Source organism: Canis aureus, chromosome 19 (genome assembly GCF_053574225.1).
Source record: "Canis aureus isolate CA01 chromosome 19, VMU_Caureus_v.1.0, whole genome shotgun sequence".
Taxonomy (NCBI): Eukaryota; Metazoa; Chordata; class Mammalia; order Carnivora; family Canidae; genus Canis; species Canis aureus.
The window spans coordinates 22,823,003-22,844,520 of NC_135629.1; the positions used below are offsets into that span (position 1 = coordinate 22,823,003).

Here is a 21,518-nt window from a genome sequence, read left to right on the forward strand (position 1 = left end):
CTCCCAAGATTGAGTGTGGGCACCAGGTTTGATCGATCAAGGCACTTACTAATCTGACCAAAGAGACGGGTTCAAGGACTGGTATGCAACCCAAGCCTTACTCCTGTTTGATGTTCACTGGAAGCATGGCAAAGGAGGAGCTGTCTTTATCGTAGGGTTGCTCCCATTCTAGACCACAAGCCTAGAGCCTTTGGAGACCCTACAGGAAGAGACCCTACAAGCAAATTAAGCCATCACAGAGAGGAATTCAGATGGAAAAGAGGGAAGAAAGCACATTTTTTTCTCAACATTCAAGTGCCTGGATTCAGCCATGCCTGAAGCAATGTTATCTCCTAGATTTTTCAGTTACATAAGCCTATTTACATTTTAATTTACATCAAAGTGGGTTGTGTTTCTTGGCCTTCTCCGCAATACACTCATCAACATATGCCTACATCTGTGAATATGCTGCCCTCCTTCTGAGTTACGACCTGCCTTAGTGTGTGCCTGCTATAGACAGTGAGGGTCTGGAGAACTGAAGTGCCTGTGATTCTTTTTTGATCACTCCTGGCACATTTCTCCAAGTCCTTAGGCAGTTTGGATGATAAATAACAAAGAAGATGCTTTGCCCATCCCACTCCATTTCTTAAATAGGAAAGCCACCTTTCTCTTCTTTCCCATGCTTAACTGAGTGGGGGAAATAACTCAGGTGTCCTCTGTGCTAATGAGAACAACAGTAGGCTCTGTGTGGAAGATATCCACAAGACTACTGAGTCAATCAAGCTGTTTTTTTCCAAATTTGGGGTCTATTTTATGCCTATGGGTACATTCAGAGGGAAAGGTCTTAGGGGAAGATCTCTAGGATGGCAGGAATATGCATCCAAATTGCATGGCACTGGCTGCTTCTCCTATAACACACATTTGCATAAAAAATACATTTGCATCTACTAGGAAATTTTCTAAGATCATTTCCCATTAAATTAAATAAATGAATATTTATCTGCAGGTATGATTCTGAGCTGGAAATTGGTCACCCTGGACAACAACTTATGGTCCAGAGTTAGGAAGCCAAGGTCAGAGGCTGAGACGAAGCGCTTGACCATCCTGGCCAAAGGAAGGGATTACCTTCTTACCAACGGCCACTAGGAACATTTCTAAGAAACAGAACATGGAGAGATCTAGGCAAGAAAATTCCAGTGTAGTAAACTCTCTGTCTTCCAAAAGAAAGGCTTAAGGCCAATTAAAGATGGCCTAAGGCTTAGAAATGGAATCTCTTGGGGTACCTTGGGTGGCTCAGTCTTTGAGCATCTGTCTTCGGCTCAGGTCATGATCCCCAGGTCCTAGGGTCAAGTCCCACATCAGGCTCCTCGCAGAGAGCCTGCTTCTCCCTCTGCCTATGTCTCTGCCTCTCTCTGTGTGTCTGTCATAGATAAATAAATAAAATCTTTAAAAAAAGAAAAAGAAAAAGAAATGGGATCTTGTGCGTTCAGAGAGCCCGGAAGTATGGTGCATTGATTTCTCACACAGCTATGGCCTTGAATCCAAGCTCAACCATGAACTCTGTAACCTTCGACAAATTACTTTACATTTTCTAAGTCTTAATTTCCCTCCTCATATGAATGGGACTCATGAAGGCATGTGGGATTGTCATGGGGATGAAATGAACAAGCCCCTGAACATGTAAAACACTGAGGACATTGCTTTGCACGCAGGATTTGCTCAACCAAAGTGAACTCTGACATCAGAACTAATTATAATCATCACAAGAACCAGTTATATGGAAAGACTTCTCCAACAAGAATGTTTGAGAGAACCCAAGAACAACACAGTCCAAGACTTGGGAGCTTAAGTCTATAGAATGATAAGAAGCTGTATCTAGAAAGGACAAAAAAAAAATCTCATCAGGCCTGAGAGAACCTTCAACCAAAACCTACTTTGGGCTGAAAGTCAGGGCTTCTTCTTCTAACATCCAATCCCGAAAGCACTGAATGTTGCAGAAGAAACCAGGGCAGGGTACCTACTAAGCTGGATCAGCCAAGTCAATAGGTATCAAGACCTCAACTATGTTAAGATAAGATTCTGGCAGAACAAGTTCTGTTCCCTCATTTTGTATGATTTTCTTCCATTTTAGTTTCTGAAGAACGGATCCTTTTGAAAATACTCAAATTTGTCTTGGTTTAAATAAGGGAAAAGAATTTTCACACTGGAGGCATAAGATAAAGGGATTGGTGCACCCACAGAGGACAGCCATGAGTCCACAGAATAGAACCGTCAAGTATAACCACAACATATGGAGATGTGAGAAGAGGAGAGAAAGCTGTAGTCCTAGAGATAGTTCCATGAGATTTTCTCTGTCAGTATCAAAGTTTGCTTCCCTCAATGTTTTTCTTAGTGATAACAGATTGACCTCTTGTTAAACTGACCTGCTACATCCCATAACAATTTCTTGGAAGGTTTCTGGAAATAATACAAGCGCCATGATAAATGCTTACTCGAAAGGGATGCTTTTAAGAAACCTAGAGTCAATTCTTAGACATTATTAAGCAACCTAGAGCTTAGAATGTTGTTTTACCCCTTAAATGGAAGGTCTGGAGCCATAGACCATGTCTGTGGTTTCACAAGGTGACTGGTTTATGACTTCTTTAAAAGACTATCTCTGTTCAGTGTAAGAGAACTTGTCCCATTGCTATGCCAGTAATATTAGTCCTTCCCTTATTGGGGGGAATTAGGTGGAGAAATTAATAGTAACTGTAACTTTGAAGGGGGCTGAAACAACATACTTCCTTGGGCTTGAATAGGATCCATTAACAATGATCATATTATTCTTGTTAAAATTTTAACAAAGATCACTTTACTCTTCAAAATTAGGAAGCAAAGTGGAATTTACTCATAAAATTTGGAAAGGGAAGGGTGCCCGGGTGGCTCAATGGTTAACCATCTGACTCATGATCTCAGCTCAGGTCTTAATCTCAGGGTTGTGAGTCCAAGCCCCATGTTAATAATAATAATAACAATAATAATAATAATAATAATAATAATAATAATAAATTTTAAAAATTTGGAAAGGGTAGGAATTGGGATGGGTAAGATTGCCTTCATTCACTCTATCTACAGAATGTAAGTTCTGTAACAGAGAACTCAGTCAAGTTAGAAAAACAATCCAAATCAAATTAACACCACTGAACAGCCTAAATGGAAGGAACGTAGTAACGGAAAGATGCCTTGAAATTTACAAATGCTCAAGCCTCATTGGACTGTGTCCTTTATATTTGTCTCAAGTCCTGAGTGACACTAAAATATCTGGTTATCAAACAAGTCACTGAGGAAATGGTGGAAAAGTAGGAATTCAAGAAGAAGTCCTGCATGATTTTTAAAAAGTCAGCCCTCACCAATAAGAAGGTTATTAGGCAGAGAAATTATTAGCTGTTCCTAGTTGTCAAAAATTTTTGAATTAGGGAGATCAGTGAAAACTTGGTCCTTTACTCTGAATATAGGTAAGTTCAGACTAGCACATAGTTGAAAAGGGTAGCTACTCCATGATTTGATTTGAGAAGCAGGTGAAGCCTTGCTACCTCCAAATATGAACTCTTGACCTCTTTTATTAGACATGGTAACTAACCTTCTTCCCTACTCCCTCACTGACTCCCTCCCAGACATCACCCACCCAAAGACATTCTATTCTCAAGTACATGCTATAATAATGCACACATTTTGTCCAGAAGGGATTAATTTGTAACCCCTTGCTACAGATTCATTAATTTATCACTTTAGTTACTTGGTTAACTCTGCCATGGCTCAATTTCCATTTATGAATTGGAGATAATAACTGTACTTACCTCATAGAGTTGTTTGAAGATTTAATAAAATAATTCATGTAATATGCTTAGAACTCAGTAAGTGCCCAATAGATGTTAGCTCGCTTTGTAGTTGTTGCTATTGTTTGTAAGTGATAAGCTGAAAGTCTCATGGTTGGGGATACAGAACTGAAAAATACAGAAGTAACACAGAAAGTTCTGTGATGCATTCAGGAAACTGCCTAGTTAAGCAACACAGCACAGAGGACAGGGACCAGCGGAAGTGTGGACAGACCTGAAGGCAGTGGGCCTTCCCTCTGTCTTCTGTTACCCTACTTCTGAACAAATATAACTTCTCTGATCCAAATATATTCTCTGAGAAAGAAGGAAAGAAGAAAAAAATCTCTTTAAATTTCATTAAATGGTTCACAGGCCACTTTTTTTTTCCATTCTAAGTAGAACCAGACTACATGATTTAAATGCTGCTAATGAAAGATTTTCTCAGCTCCGTTAATTAGTGTCAATTGCAATGGTGGTTTCTGTTTCAAATCCATTCTTGTTCACCACTTTACCCTTACATGATTCTAGAAAGGCTGCAGAAGGCAGCCTGGGGGCAGAGGTAACCCATAATAAGTAATCTCTAGGCAAAATGGTTTGGGTAAATTCCTGAGGGCCCCACTGAGGTTTGTTTATTAATCCCACTGAGGAGCCCCCCAAAAAGTGAGAAAGAGGCATATAACAAACAAGCTGATGTAAAAGTGTCAAGGTGGAAGGTGTGGTAGGGAACAGAAATGTACTTAAAGAGCATGTGCTGGTGTATCTCCCAGCAAATGAAGGTCTGTTTGGTGGATTCCAGCTATGTCTGCATTATTATGTACACAGGTATATTTCATCTCCACTCATTCATTCATTTAACCAATAGAGCTCCTACTTGGGATATAGCTTACAGTTTCACTAGAAAGACATCAAAATTAATCATACAAAAGGATGGATGGATGGATGGATGGATGGATGGATGGATGGATGGACATATAGGTAAGTAGGTCGACACCGGGTGATAAATACAAGAAGGTTAAGTAAAGATGAGAAGACAGTTCATAATAGGACTGGTTTATTCAGGGAAGAGAGCTTATATTCTAAATGACATGCAGAACCAACATCTGAGGGGTGTGTAGCACTTAGCCAGGTTAGGTTTGGGAAAGAGAGCAAAGAAGAGTCCTAGCCTGTGCCGCATTGAAGTGCATTTCCTCCTCGATGCCCACAACTCCAAAAAGCAGCCAAGGAAACCCAGCAACTGCAGGAGGACAGCTCCTCATTGAAGGTCCTGCTGCATCTTTGGAGGTGGGGAATGGCTAGATTTGGTGACTAAAGGTGGGATGAGGTGGGGCCAGAGAACTCTAGCTCTTCTGTCAAGAGTGAGAGGTCAAAAAAAAAAAAAAAAAAGAGTGAGAGGTCATAGCTGGAGGCAACATAAAATGTGTGGATGAGACGGACCTTCTAGGGTTCTCAGCTTAAACAAGAAGAGAAATGACCCACCGCGCTTCCTGTAAAGACAGGGAGCTGACATGCAGACTTCAAGCTTTGGAGTCATGATATCCCTCCACAAGTATTTAAGTCATGGTCACATGTGGCTTTGGAATGAAAACCCAATGGCAAACAATAAAAGCCTTCAAGACAACCAATTCAGGCAAATACTTGGAATTCTGAGCTCTTTAGTAAAAGTGACTTCTTCCAGGAAGTCATGTGCCCTGAGTAATTCCATAGATCAACAAAAGGCTCAAGGTCCTAGACTTGCCAACAGTCCAGGAGAGAGATGATTATTTCAGTTCCTTGGGGTACCTGGGTAGCTCAATTAGTTTAGCAGCCAACTTTTGGTTTCAGCTCAGGTCTTGATCTCATGGTCCTGGGATCGAGCCTTATGCCAGGCTCTGTGCTCTGTTGAAGAGTCTGCTTGAGGATTTTCTCTCTCCCTATGCCCCTCTTCCTCCCCCTCCCCATGAATAAATAAAACATATTTTTTAAAAAATATTATTTCAGCTCCCTTTGGGCACTCACTTGGCCAGCTGCTCTACACATCAAAAGTTGGTAGCCAAATATACAGACCCAGTCACTGTTGAGATTTGAATTAGCTCTAACACTTGACAGTCAATGTGATCTTGAGTAAGACAGCTAACCTCTTTGCCTCAGTTTCCACATCTGAGAGATGGAGACAGCAACAGCACCTACCTCAATGGGATGTTAGGAACTAGAGATGATATACAGCAAAGTCAGTACAGTGGGTTGTCCAGAGCAGAGTTTGCCATTAGGAGGGGACTGCTGATCCTCCTCCACACCCCATGGAGGGTTGTGTTTCACAAATAAAATTCAGAGAAAATAAGAAAATTGCCCAAGAATGCATAGCTCAGTAAGCAACAGAGCTGGGATTCAAACACAGGTTTGCGCTGCTCCACATTTTCCCCCGTTGACTAAACTGTGTTTCCTGTAAGCACTGGTGAGCATGTGTGAAGATAAGAAAAGGACCAGAAACCAAGGTGGCTCAAGAGCCTGTTTTCCTAAGACAGGCTGAGCAGTAATCAGCAATGATTTCTCTCCAAACCACCTTACCCAGCAACTTGTAGTCCAAGAGCTGTTTATCCTTCACTTTTATTTAAATATCATTAAATATCATTTTTGCAGAGATGCTCCCTACCCACTACCCTGTGCCCCTGGCCTAGGCTAGCCTCTTCTGATAAATAGTCTAAAAGATATTGGATCTTTTTTTTTAACTATTAGTAATCACAACTATATTAAAATATTTGTTATGTAATTATTTGTTTAGACTCCATTTCTTCCAAGAGAATGAAAGCTTCATAAAAGCAGGTGCATCTTTAGTAACCTGTCTAGCCTAAGAGCCAATGCTCAGCATATAATAGAAGCACAATAAATGCTTGATGGATAAATGGACTTTGGTTCCAGGAACAATGTCATTAGGGGCCATGGATACAAAGATGGGTGGATACTGGGGCACCACATACTGCCCATAACACGATCTTATTAGCAATGGAAGTAAAAAGACCATGAAATCAAAAGTTAAGTCACTTATTTTTTCTTAAGTCAAAATAAGGTCACACGATTTAATAAATACCACTTCTCTATTAGGCATAAGGGAATTTGAATGTTTGTGTGTATTTTAGTGAGGGATATTTATCTTGATACTGTTTTGTGAATACCAATCCAATAACCTAATAGACTGAGGTTGTCTGCCCAGAAAGTTAAACTACCTCAGTCCTCTGGAAAGAGTACAAGTATCAACATGTTCCGATTTCAGAGTTTGGAATTCTAATTTAATTCTCAGTACATTTTTAAATTAAATTTTAAGCATTTTTATGTGTTTTAAGCATTTTTAAATTGAATTTTAAGCAAGTGCCCATTACATGATGGGAGCAGCGCTGTTCTCATTTAAACCAGGGTGGGTCTTCTAATATCCACCTGCCTTGTCCTCTCTGGCCCTCCATACCTCCGCATTATGCAGTCTCTCAGGGTGGCTCTTAGGAACCAGCTAGGGTTCTAAGGAACTGAGTTTGAAAACACAGCTGATATTAGCACACACATTGACACCTTCAAATACCAGTTCCCTGTTCCTGTGCTGAGATTACAGGCAAACTAGCCTCTCCCAGCACTAAACCTTCACAGCACAACAATGAGGTAGACCCATCTCTCTTTGAGTCAATCCATAAAGCCATCTGAGTACCACCCTAAGCATCTCAGCTATGCTTCTGATCCGAAGTTCATTCTTCTCATAACTTGAATATACCTGGAGTAAATAATCTGTGATGCACATTTTCAATTTTAGATGTAGCACCATTTCTATATTTTTCACATAAGGATTAATTTCAGGGAAAAGACACATGAATATACATTTGCACTCTGTAGAAAAGTATAAGATTTATCCAGCTCAAATGAGAGAAGCTCCTGGCCTCATAGAATAAATGCTGGTAAATTTATTAATGACTCCCTTCATTCACTCACCTTAAAAAACTTTTTTAAGCCTACAGCACAGTACTGTAGCCTCAAAGTCAGCACATTTCTTTTGTTGTGTCGGTCATGGTAAACATTTACTCTCTGTGTGCCTGTCAGGTGCCAGGCTGGACAGGAACAGCCAAGAGCCTGCCTTCATGGAACTTAGAGCCTTGTCAGGGACAAAGATGGTTCCCACTAAACAAGTCAATTAGAAAAGCATAAGTAATGTTGAGAACCATGAATAAATTAAACAGGATGCTGGGACAGACCACAATTGTACTTATCAACTAGCTAAATATGGAGGGTATAGGTACTAATATAGCCATTAAAACCTGTTGATAAGTCTAAGAAACAAGTGTTGCAAGCAAAACATGTAAACTGTATTCAAACATCCCCCTCTGGGAGCTGCACATAAGCTGTGAGCTCAGGGCGATCCTTATACTTGAACACTTGGTAGGAAACACAAGGACCACATTTCCAAAGCCATCGGTTTGGGTTTTTTTAAATACCTAAATAAATACATAATTTAAAAAAAAAACTACTGTTTAGGATGATTGTTGCACTATGATTAAATTGGTTTTACCATGTCTGTCAATATATTTGAGTAAGTTACCATGTAGATAAAGAGTTATGGGGCATGGACACAATAGAAAGGGGGAGAAACAATTCATCTGGCAAAGAACTACAGTGGAGTTGGAAGCGTAGAGTTACATAATTTAGAGTAAGTGTACATGACTCAGAATGCTGCCACTAGTAAGCATCCTATAGACACAATTGGTCTTGATGGGAAGTGCCATTTGGATAAGCAAAATGAAGCACAGGATGCATTACAGGTGGGGAGAGTGGTATGTACAGAAATATAAAAGCTATATGTCTAATGTCTTTCCACTCATGTGCTTGCCCACCCGCCCATTATTGTTTCGGTCACTGTTCTAAACACTTTCCATAGCTCACCTCACTTAGTTCTTACAATAATCAATAAGTTACAAAGAATTCAGTATTCCCCCCATTTGCTCTAGGTTGGGTTTCTGACAAGTCGAACCTAATCAGGTTCGAACAGGAATCAAGGTGTGTGTGTCATACCAGGGCCAGCAGAGGCCAGACAGGGGAAGGAGAATGAGGCCTCTAAGCCACAAAACTTTAGGAGGCACTCATCCTTGGGTCATGCAACTTGCTTAACCTTGATGGCGAATGCATCCTTAAGTTCTGTGCTCTAGATGCATTACTCTGCTCACCTAGATCCTGGGGCAAGATCTTTAGAACCAACCTTCAATGGAAGGAGCGAAGCAGGCTAGTGAAGGTGAAAGAGCCAGGGGAGAATGTGGCCCCAGGAGGAGTCTAGCAGTGATCTGAGTAGAGTTCTGAAGCATAAACTGCACCACAGTTCAGTGCACAGGAGCTGGGCGTGGATGCTCCCTGTAGCAACAAGACCTTGGACTGCCCCTAAGGATGACACAGGTATAAGCTGCCAGCTGCAGCCCCAAGGGGCTAGGTGCAGTGGTGGCTACTCAGGGGATCCCAGTGGGCCACTAATTGCATCTATCACATCATTTTGAAGAAGAATCTAACACAGAGGCAGCAAATCTTTAATTCCTGGGTCTCTGAGAAAGCCTTGATATGTATCATTTGCTGATTTTCCTGGTGGAAATACTCCTACCAAGGCTGATTTTGAGCTCCCAATATGATCCATGAATGTGGAGCTGGCCAGGGACACACACAATCAGCCCCGGCTGACTCCAGCACAGCACCGCACCGAGCTTAAGCAACTTCACCAGACTCAGAGAGGAAACAGAAATTGATCTCAAGCAGTCTGACTCTGTAAATCAAGGCATATCCACAGTGCCAGTGAGCACAAATCAGCAGTTTTCCTGTAAAGGGCCAGATAGGAAACATGTTCTGCTCTGCAGTCTCTGTTGCCACTGCTCAGTTCTGCCCCTGTAGTGTGAAAGTAGCCCCAGACATTACATAAAAGGAGGATCTGGCTCTGTTCCAATAAAACTTTATTGACAAAAAACAGGCGGTGGGTCAGACAGAGCCCACAGGTTTTATTTTTCTAACACCTGCTGTAAATGTTATTCAGTTATTTTATAATAAATAACATCTGCCACTTAATTGTTGAGCATGGCCAGCCCAAGAGTGAGGCAAGAGAGACACCAAGGACACAGAATTTAAAGAGACACTTCTGTGACCCTGAAAATAAGCACCTCCTTAAATTTTGTACCCCAGTCCCTTTGTTGCCTCGCCCTAAGCCTATTCCTGTTATTGAGGCACCTGAACCATACTTACAGATGTACTGAGCAAGATTCAACTGTTCAAGCATCAAGAGCATCAAGAAACCCAACACATGGAATTAAGAGCTTGCAAAACTATTGGAAGGGTTAAAGAAGTAGGCCAGACAACCAGCCTATCAAGGGAGCCTCTACATCTGTCTCTCTCAAGAATCCGAAGAATCAATCTTGAGGCAGCCCACAGCAGTTTGCTGAATTCAAAGATACAGAGACACAGGTGTGACCCAGGATCCGGGCCACTAGCACTGCCACTCAACCCTCAGGAAGTCAGGGAAAGGCACGAAAACACTGCGGCAAAGACACCCCACACCTCAGGCTCATGCCTGCCAGCAACAACAGCTGAAGCAGCAGGAAAGCACCCCTGCCTTGCTCCAACCCTCCAAACAGCACCTGCGTGCACCTGTGTGAACTTCATTTCCTTCCAGAACCCTAGCTGCAAGGGAGTCTGGGGATAGTGGATTTTAGCTGCCCAACCCATGACACCAGAAGAAGGATAAAACACAGGTCAGGTGAGAACTGACCAAACCCACCACGATGGGCATGCTACGAAACATCTAATTTGACGAAAGCTTGGGAGCAGCTGTCCAACAGGCCGGAGACTTCTCCATGACAAATCCGATTCAATCAGAAGTTTCCACTGGTAAAGGAAACACCAACCCTGCCCCTCCACCACTGCAAGCACCTGTAATAGGATTGATGATAGGGATCAGAAATTTATAGGATGATGGTGTAGGATGCATGCGAAGAATTGCAGCAGGGATAAAAAACCTGGGTCCAGGAATGCCAGGAGCAGTGGCAGCCAGGAGGAGAAGAAGGAGTGAAGTTAGGAGCGCTGTAGGACAATAGAGGGCTGGCAGTTGCAAAGGGGTGAATGCAAAAGGAAAGCTGGGAAAATGTGTCACGTGGGTCATTCCTCTTAAGGGGACCATTGCTGTGACCACCATATCTATTACTAACGGGGGCAAACTGCTGGCATCATTCCCTGAGGTCGGAGATGTGTACAATTAAGTAATACTAAGCCTGTTACAAGTACAAAGAACTCCATTGGGGTGCAACTCATAATCGTTTCCCCTGAAGAACAAAATTTGCGAGTCAATAGAAATGGAGCCATTATCTTTCAAAAAATTTTTTGTGTTTTGATATATGCTACATACAAGTGTATGTTACACGTATGTAGTTAAGCCTCACAATAATGAAATGCCCTTGAATCCACCCAGGTAACTTAAGAAATACACTAATGAGGCTGCCGGTGTGTTTCCCCTGATATTTGTGGCTCCTCCTCTTTTATCATCCGGAAGTTTGTTATTTTCATTCCCTCGCTTTAAAAAACATCTAGTTTCATCACACATTTATGCAACCTGAAATAACTCCAGGTTTGAACACTTCAATTTATTTCTGATAGAAATTAAGGTGATTGCTCACATATGTTTGTCAAAACCTATTAATCAGAATTAGAAAATGAATAGAAGTCTTGGGTCTTCCAAACAGGATGGAGAGAAGAAAAGCAGATATCTTCCAGAAATGCTTCAACCTTATCATTTAAGTAAGTTTTCATTAAAAAAATTTTAATCATAAAATCCTTTTAGATAGCTAGCCTACTAAAACAGTGGCTAATTTTAACTATTTTTCATAACGGTGAGCCAGTCGCAGAGTTAATAAAATTAAGCTTCCTTCATTTCTCTCAAACTCCCCCCTCAAAGAAGAGCTGTAATGTCCAAAGCGCAGCAGAAATACGTGGCTGGTTTTCAGACTTGAGCCGTCACTGATTTGTCACACCGCCTCTTAACAACATATTTATATTTTGCAAAATGTATAATTTTTTTAGCCCCTGAACAAATATATTTACATAACTGTGTCTAACGAGAAATTACATTTAACTTCTCAGAAATGACAATAACCAAAACCTGAACTGCCAATTCCACTTCATTAGTGTGGTAGAAATGCATTCCAAATGTTAATAAAAATTCCAACATGCTGATAAATTAGAGCTTCTAAGGAGCATGTGACACCTTGGTTAATATATTCAACCTCAATTATATTTCTCTTCAGCACCCTGTTATCTGGAACCTTTGCTGGCAATCAGAGGTGCTGTTTTTCAGCGGCCAATTTTCTAGATAATGTAGCTTATCAACACTGTGGGTAAACTTGCCAATGGAATCAGGCTGCACTGAACCACACACACGCTAATTGCATCCCTTTTTTATGCATATTTACAGACTGTCACTTCAAAGAAATCAGTGGCCCATTGAGGCACCCAGTTAGCTGGAAGAATTGCCTCTTGCAAATGAAAATTAGCAAACAAGCTAGTGATAAATATGAAATGAACAAAGTATAAAAATACTGTTTTGTTCCGCAACTTCCTTGTCATCCCAATTTATACTCCCAAATAGAAGGAGTTTTGAACATAGGATTTGCCTTTTGTTTCCAAATGAAGACAGAAAGAATTCTTCCTTAAACCCACTAACTAGGTGAAAGCCCTATTAGCTTTCCCCTCTTCTCCCACGCCACCCCCACCCCAAATTTCTATTCACATAAACAGGTTATTAAATCCCGTATTAGGTTTGCTTTGGAGTTTGAATAGACAAATGACATGTTAACACTTCAGAAACAATTAACCCTGGGAACTTAATTAAGTTCTTTCTGACTTTAAGGAAGCACATTTCAAAATAATGCTCCTAAACTCTCTGAGTTTGCTCAAAAATAGCAATGCTTTCCCCTCTCTAAAGTATTCCTAAGTTCTACTTAACAGCAGAAAGCTTTGCCTGGCTATATATGGATAAAGGTTATGGTGTTATGAGCCTGCTGGAATTTGACTCGGAGTGAGTATTCGAGAAAAAAAAAAAAAAGACAGGTACCAAAAAATAACAATAATTGAAAAAAAAAATTTTTTCCCAAAGCCCCAAACGCTGGCCATATATAAAATAGGAAACGATTTTAGAACTATGTCCTGGGAGCTCCGCACAAACAAAAATCCTGAGATATGGACCGTGCGTTAGTCTGAAATCCTTTCCCTTGCTCCTTAGAATAACATTTCGAAATCTTTCACTGCTACAACAATGTTTTTAAGGCAATGTGAGGTTTTGCAAAGCATGTCATTTTAATATAAGCAGGTCATTTTAATATAATTAAAAATAAACCACATACCAATTAAACCACAAATACTTTTAAAGTTCTTGTGCCAAACTGAGCAATGGAGAGTGGCAAAGCTCAACAAATAAATGGCACTTAAAGTCTTAGCTTACAGCAAAGGCTCAGGGAGACTTTATTTGGTTTGGAGTAGTGTACATTGCTCCTGCCGTATGTCACGGTTTCAACAGACTCCTCAATTCTTCTCACTACCAGGGGATATACAATGTCATTTGAGAGATTTTGTTTTTTTTACAGAGCACAAGCAACAATATAAATATTGATACGAACACTGGGAAAACATTGCTATTTTAAGAAACACACTACACCTACATGCCGACTGCTCGTTTCTTACATGAGAAGAGCAGGGTTCTTTAGTAAATTAGTGCTCATCTGTGTGCACTAATTTAGACAATTGTTTTATATCACTTTCCAAATTGCAATATAATTGCGTGTTTATATGTCTGTCTCCCTGCCCGGACTGGGAACTCCTTGAAGACAGGAATCAGGTTTTCTGGAAAGGTGAGAAAGACCTAGACCCCAGCATCTAGGAGTTCATGGTGTAAGAGGCGGGGGGGAGCAGAGAAAGACGCTCACTTATGCAGCTATCCTGTGCCAGGGCAAAGAACAAAGAGCTACGGGATCCAGAGAAGCGACCAGTCTATTCTGCCCAGGGTGGGGGTTGGGAAAGAAAGCAGACCAGTGATGACATTGGCCTCACATCCTAAAAGAGAAGTGATGTTTCAATCCAGCAAGGAAAGGTATTTTGGGCACATTGAACTAAGCAAGCAAAATAGAAGACAGGAGATTAAATGGGCTTTTCATGGAAGAGAGATTTTTGGTGGTGCTTAAAGCTTAGCCAGGTGGGGTGGGGGGCAAGGGGAGCAACAGGAACATCCATGCAATGCATAAACAGAGAGAAAGAGATCTAAATTCTACATAGGACTATGTCACCTTTACCTTGTGTACACTTGTGCTGTGTGGAAGACACAATGTAGGGAAGGCTGTATGAGCCCTTCTGAAACAGAAAAGTGCTCATGAAGACTGACCAGAAGATACCCTGATTAAGGAAAAATTTATGACAATTTGATGTTTAAAGTTTGCCTGTATTGCTACCAAATTCCATAAATACGTATTCACATGGCAACTCTATAGTGTTTGTCTACAACACGGTTAAAGCTGACTCCACAAGACACAAGAAAATCTTATCACCTTGCTGTGTATGGGCGCACTGAGGAATGTGCTGTCCCTCAGCCGCTCTTGCATCAGGGGAAACAGGAACAAATTTCTCTGTCAAAGGGGCCAACTGAAATTTGATTCAACCTTACTCCTCAAAATGTTTGGAGAAAAAGATAGCAATTGTAGGTTTATCTAAAAACTTTGTTTATTGAAAATGGTTTTTAATTTTAACATTCAAAAAACTTGCTTTGGGGAATGGGCAAAAAAAAAAAAAAAGTCCACAGCGAACCAGTTGTTCTCAGAGAAAATTTTTCAATTGATTAATAGATCATTCGCTATTTCTTAGCTGTTTCATAATACAGACATTGCTTCTAGAACACAAGTGGCAAAATAATAATAGTAATAATTAGTAATAATAATATGCCAGCAGCTAATAATTTTAGCACACTCACTCTCTGTCAGGAAGTGAGCCAGGGATTTCACTTACCGTATGCCGTCTAACTATCAGAACATTCCTGTAAACTAAGTATTTTTAAACATTTTTTTAAAATAAAATAAAACACTGAGGTAATTTCTCTTGGCCACTATTGTAAAGTGGTCAATGGCAGAGCCAGGATTCCCATCTGGGTCAGCCTCCCAACCTTATGAGTATGACCACTGCAATATGCCACCTTTCTTTGTAAACATGAGCTTGGCTGGATCCTGTTTGGAAATAAATCTTGAGAGAGAAAGTGAAGAACAAAGAAGCGAGAAAAAGAATAGAGGATAGATAGCTAACTTCTTTGCCTCAGTTTCCTCCCATGCCTTTGGGAGCTCCCCATTCCCCCACACTCTCTTATTACAGGTTTCCTGGCTTATCTCTCTGACAGATTATAAGCTCCATGAGGGCAGGACCTATATTTGTCTTGGCCACCACCGCATCCCTCCAGCTATAGAACTGGCCAGTAATGGGTGCTCAATAAGTGAATAAAATACAGCAATCTATTTCCTTTCTCTTCATGACTTGACGAGTTCACTTCTCAACCAGCTGTTCCCTTGTTCTACAAACAGCCTCAAAAAGAAACGTGTCGATGCCGAGGGCCACAAGGGTAGAATACTTTCTGGATTCTGTACCCGCACCTTTGCAGTCGCAGACCCTTCAGGTCTCATGAGTGGCGTGCAGGGTGGGCCTCCTCAGTATGGTCACTAGAGTCCCAGGCTCTGATGCTCTTTTCAATTTTTTTTTTTTTCATCTCCGACTAGGCACTGGGCAAATTTAAAACAAAGAGTAGAGCTCCTCTACCTTCTTTTAACTTTTTCAAATGAAATTCCCTGTGAGGCAGTTTGAGGACAGTACCAAAACCAGAAATTCTACCTCTTTGAACATTCCACAGAGGTAAAAGATCATTTTAACCATTTTCTGACACCAAAAAAATTTACATTTAACCCACCTAAGAATATTTTTCATGGGCTGTTGCCCCCTCCCATTTCAGAGTATCAATCAAGAAATCATAGGTTTTACTATGTAAACATTTGCTCTAAATTCTCCTTTCTAGAAATATGTATTTACTTCATAAATGAAACCAACTTAGCAGTTAAAAATCTGTGTCAAGTACGTGGCCCGTATATGCTAAGTGTGTTCTGGTTTATTTTGCTCATGCTTCATCAGACACCTGTTTTGTACTGAAATCTTCACTGAAAGGTTTTATTTTTTACTTTGCTGATCTATTTGTTTTCCTTTTCTCTCTTTTTTCCCAAGCCCTTTGCTTTATGGATTTAACTTGCAATTTTTATCTCTATTCTGGGATCCCTCCCCCTTCGCTCACTGGTCAGAAGGAGAGTTTTTCTTTGTGTTAGAATTATTCATGGGACCCACGCAACGAAGGCTGGGCACAAAATAAACTCCAGCTCAGAAAGAAAAAAAAAAAAAACGTGTTGTTTGAAGAGGATGGCTTTGGAAAGTTCACCGAGCTCAGAGCGGAATAAACAGAACTGGAGCTAACTTGGGAGCAGGAATATTCTCAGAGCAAGCAGCCAAGCTGGTAGCCAGAGCGAAACAGAACCTTCTGAACATCTATTTTGTTTTCATTTCAGGAAGTAAGAACACCTTGGTCTTTGCTGATTGTTTTGATCTAGGTAGTACATCTGGAGTTTTGCTAAACAGCACCCCCCCCCCCCAATCTGGGACAACTTGAATAAAATGGGAAAATGCAAAAAAAAAAAAGATTTTTGCTTAATATTTAAAAGAAAAAACAGGAGAGAAAGGGGGAAAGGAGAGGACATACCTTGGAAAGTTTTTTAAAAATTAGGTAAAATGTAACTTGTTCTGAATATTTTTGACACAAGTCACCCTATAATTGCCATTTCTGCAAGGTGTCTCAATTATAGTAGTACAATGTAGCAGTTTAAATGCCTATACATTTGTCTGAAAAATGAAAAAAAGCCACAACATTGTCTATTAAGTGTCAAAAAAGACTTTTCTTTAACCATAGAGGGCTTGGACAGAACTCAGGAAATACTTCAGCTGGAAAAGGAAGGTTAAAAGCTACCCTTCAAGCTATTGGAAAACCTATTATCAAATGTTAAAACCTTAAAAAAAAAAATCCATGAGTGTCCCTAGCTTGATTATATATCTTTATTTAGCAAAAGGTGATCATCACTAATAACTAAAGACAAAGTACCAATAAATGAAATCTAACTGCTAATTAGGAATCACGATGCTTAAATGAAGAAACTCAAGGAGAACAGGTATCTGATTACGTCTGTTCTCTCAATGCTGGAACCACATTTACTTACAGAAAACGCAGTTCGTGTTTCTCTTTATCACATCTCTAAGTCATAATGTCAACACTTGGGACGCTGCTAGCTGTCACTGTGTGTGAGATCCTAAGGAGGAAAAAAGAAAACACAGCATAACTTTCCTTCAGAAGAAAAACAGTGTGGAAAAATATACATAGTATATATGCGCATGCAGACAACCTTTCACTTGTTTCTCTCGGTTCACAGGACATAACAAGAATTAATTAGCACATTCCTAAACCATTAGCCCCAATTTCCTAATGTGTGCATCTACGCAGAACTGAAGATTTTGTAAAGAAAGGGACAGAAACCAGAAAGCTAGGGTCAGAAGCAGATGCACAGATGTACATATAAATGGATGTTCTGTGATTGTGTCTCTTTGTGATGCATAATTACAAATGATTTTAGTTCAACCCCTTCGCGATGAGCTATCTCTTTTTTTCCCCTCTGCTCTAAATACGGTAACTACAAGCCCCCCAAATTCATCTCTTACAGACTTGGAAGATTTAAAAATTTCTCCAAAATGCCACATGTCAGTCAAAAAAGAAAATGATTGGCTTTTAAAATTATAATTTAAAGCACATTGACTAGAAGGTATGTTTTCGTTCAAATTTAACCCTTTTTTGGGCTCAAGCATCTGGGGCTCTGGGGAATGTACTGTAAACGTGGGTTTTTACCTCCAGATCCTTCTGAGAAAGAGGAGCTACAAAATAAAAAGCACAGAATTACAATGAAGAGGAGCCCTACGATATTATAATGTATGTCCTTCAAAATTCACCTCAATTCGGTATTAACTGCTCCTTCACTTGAAATACACAGAAAAACCAAAAGCTTGTCACTTCCATCTGTAAATGGTTAGAAATTAAATGCACCAGGTAAGTTTTAAGTCAGACATGCATGGGAACCGAATTTTTTTGATGGCATCATTTTATATCCTCTGAAGGGAGTTGTTTTCTATGAAGTGTAAGCTTTTTGTACTACATATAATGATTCTGCACTGTGGAAATATTCCATTAAAACATGAATTATTTTGAAAGAGTAGGAAATTTGGCAAAATAAACCCCAAACCTAACAATGCCATCCAACAAAACGATTGATTGTTCGTTCAAAACAGTTTACTTTCCTTTTTCTTCATGCTGGCATTAAAAAGAACTACCTCTTGGTACTTACACAAATCACACGTGGTAAAATCTCATTAAACTGCACAAAACAATAGTGTCCATCTAAAAATTGATGAAATCCACATAAGGTCTATAGCCTGGTTAATAGTATTTTGGGAAAGTCGATTTCCCGCTTATGACACACATAATGACTACATAAAATGTTACCATTGGGGGAAGCTGGGTTAAGGGTATATGGTACCTCTCTTCCATTTTTACAACTCCTTATACATCTACAGTTATTTCAAAATAAAAAGGAGAAAAAAAGCACCTCTATCTGAGTTTTATAAGTCTGAATTCCCAGACATTGTGTTGTATTTTCTCAATGCAAGGAATTGAATAGGTTCTCACTAAAATTCAGATCTACAAATTTTAAGAGAAATTTCTGGAAGGGTCAGAAATAGATCCTTCCATCTACACAGATCAGAGGGAAGTATGATACAAGTATTATCATCCTCAAGGTCCTGATCAAAACTGTCTCTAAGTTTCTCCGATCATCTTACACCTTCTTTACCCCAATCTCTATACCTACCCACTGCCCCAGGCAAAAAGAACATCTCCCTCAGAATGCATAGCAGTAAAGTCTAGTGGTTGAGAGCCTACATTCAAATCGCTGCTCTGACACTACCTGCACCACCTCGGTCAAGTTCCTTACCCGCTGAGAGCCTCAGTTTGCTCATCAGTAAAATGGAGCTAACGGTTTCTATCATGTAGGGATGGTGTGACAGGTGAGTGAAGCAATGGGTGCAAAGCCCTCAACACAGGGCCTGGCTCACAGGGGCACATCAGCTGTGTGCTTCCTACGTAGCAGATGAGGGAAGCAGACCCGTTAACAGCAGCCCCTCCTCTTGTTAACTGCACGACCTAAACTCTGTCCAAGCTGAAACCCCCTTGCCCGTGAAAACGGACACAATGCAGTGCCTGCCGTAGACTAAGTGTCCAGAGCCAGACGATGGTCATTAGGATTGCATTTACCGCACTCTAAATACTGCTCTAACTGCCTGTTTCGCTGCACTAGGTCCTAAAGGCAGGAGTCAGGTGTTCCTCCCTCTTTCTGTCTTCTGCCAGATGTTGCAACAAAGTAGCTGCTCCTTACGTATCCACTAAATTGTAATTTTTTTTTAAGATTTTATTTATTTAGGGGATCCCTGGGTGGCGCAGCGGTTTAGCGCCTGCCTTTGGCCCAGGGCGCGATCCTGGAGACCCGGGATCAAATCCCACGTCAGGCTCCCGGTGCATGGAGCCTGCTTCTCCCTCTGCCTGTGTCTCTGCCTCTCTCTCTCTCTCACTGTGTGCCTATCATAAATAAATAAAAATTTTAAAAAAAATTTTTTAAAAAAAGATTTTATTTATTTATTCATGAGAGACACAGAGCAAGAGGCAGAGACATAGGCAGGGGCAGAAGCTGGCCCCATGCAGGGAGCCCGATGTGGGACTCGATCCCGGGACTCTAGGGTCACACCCTGGGCCAAAGGCAGATGCTCACCCACTGAGCCACCCAAGTGCCCCAAATTGCAATTTTTAAAAAGCCAATGATAGAACTCTAAAACGTTAGGACTCACAATTTGAACCACATCACAAAGGACCACAGAAGCGAAAAGATATTACAGAGCTACTCTGGTTGCTGGAAATTTCCTTTTTTTTTTTTTTTTCTTGGTGATGCTAATCTCCTTTAAGTTTTCAGCCACTGAATTTGTCAAAGTAACCCTCTAGGAGAGTTGCGAGTTCTGGGTTCCTAAGTACAGCAGGCACCGTCTAGCAACCCTGGCCTTGAAGACCTGAGTACTGGGGTGTCCACACAGGCACAGGTTTTGCCTCCAAAGGACACTATAAATAAATGGCAATGCCTTCCTTGTCTTTACTAACACATTCCCACACGCTTTTGGTGAACGATAGCCTTGAGAATGTAATAAATGCCCACAGCCACAGCCTGGGATGCCACAGTTTTCCATGACAACGTTTATTCCTACACTCTGGCTTCCACACCATACAGAGGGGTCTGGCCGTAATCCTGAAGTCGCTTAGAGGGCTGGAGTAGGGTACTCAGAGAATACGTAGTAGGGTACTCAGAGAATACGTGCCTTTCTGTCACAAGCACTTATTGACTGTGACTTGAGAAACCCTCATACAGATAAATCTAACCCCACAATAATTCAATACTTTTTTCTCCAAAACAAAACCATTAGCATTTTATTAGAAGAAATATTTCATCCTTCGGTACCCCTCCCCACCTCTCTCTCTTGAAACACACCACAGATGTAGCACTCTCTGTGGGTTGTTAGAAAGTCAAAGAATATAATTTCTTGATTAATTGCCATACACAGGACCCAAGTTATGCACAATTTTGGTAGTTAACCCCACCACCTCCCATAGGCTGTTACTGCAAAATGTTCCAAACAAGCACATTTCTGATAAATCACTTGGAGCTGTTTAAGTGGATCGGGCCTTAAGTCATTCCTTGGGATAGATCATGTCATTTTCGATGCGTACGAGCTGCAGGAGAGAAACTCCACTGTAAACCTCCGCCACGGTGTCTTCGTTTCCCTTGCAGGCATCAGGGAGTCTCAGTCAATATTTCTTATCTTATTTTTAAATATCTTGTGGTCTCCGAAATGGTTGGTGATTCAGAAATTACATCAAGAGTCTAAAGATAGACTACGGGCTTATGACTTCAATAAATGCGGCAGTTCTATAACAGGAAAAGAAAATGCCTGTTGGTTTTAAGACTACTGGGAATCAAAGAGGGATTCTTCGTTGGGCCGTTTAGAGTCAATCTCTCCAAAAGCAAAAGCAAGTTACCTCCTCTCCTCCACCATCCATCTCCTTCCGTGGGTGCATGAATATAAATCACAAGGATCCCTAGATAGTGCTATAGTGCTGACGGCTGAGCTATGGACACCTTTCTCTAGACTTTTCCCCCCACCGCAGATTGTTGAGTGACAGCTTCCATACTGGTTATTTCCCCAATGGAATAACTGATTTGCCCAAGACAATAGGGCTGCCCACAGCCGAGGCGGGAGGGAAAGCTCAGGTCTCCGGGGTGTCTGGGGGATGCTCCTTTCTGCCCATTCTGCCTCAATGAGTTACACATCCCCCATCTTTCTAAGGCAATCCCTAGCATGAAACCTCTTTACAGCTGACCCCATATTCCTCACCTCTGCCCCCTCCCTTTCCAGTGCAAGCACAACTGTAAAAAGTATCTCATCTCCTCTCAT

General features: G+C 40.9%; 1 long non-coding RNA gene across 1 annotated transcript in view; it reads right to left on the bottom strand.

The window, feature by feature from the left end:
- The window catches only part of LOC144291208 (uncharacterized), a 48,143-nt gene extending 30,683 nt beyond the window's left edge, over window positions 1–17,460 (bottom strand). Inside the window, exon 1 of the long non-coding RNA XR_013358533.1 lies at window positions 17,141–17,460. This is a non-coding gene — a long non-coding RNA (uncharacterized LOC144291208). The remainder of the gene's footprint in view (window positions 1–17,140) is intronic.
- Window positions 17,461–21,518: the final 4,058 nt, after the last annotated feature.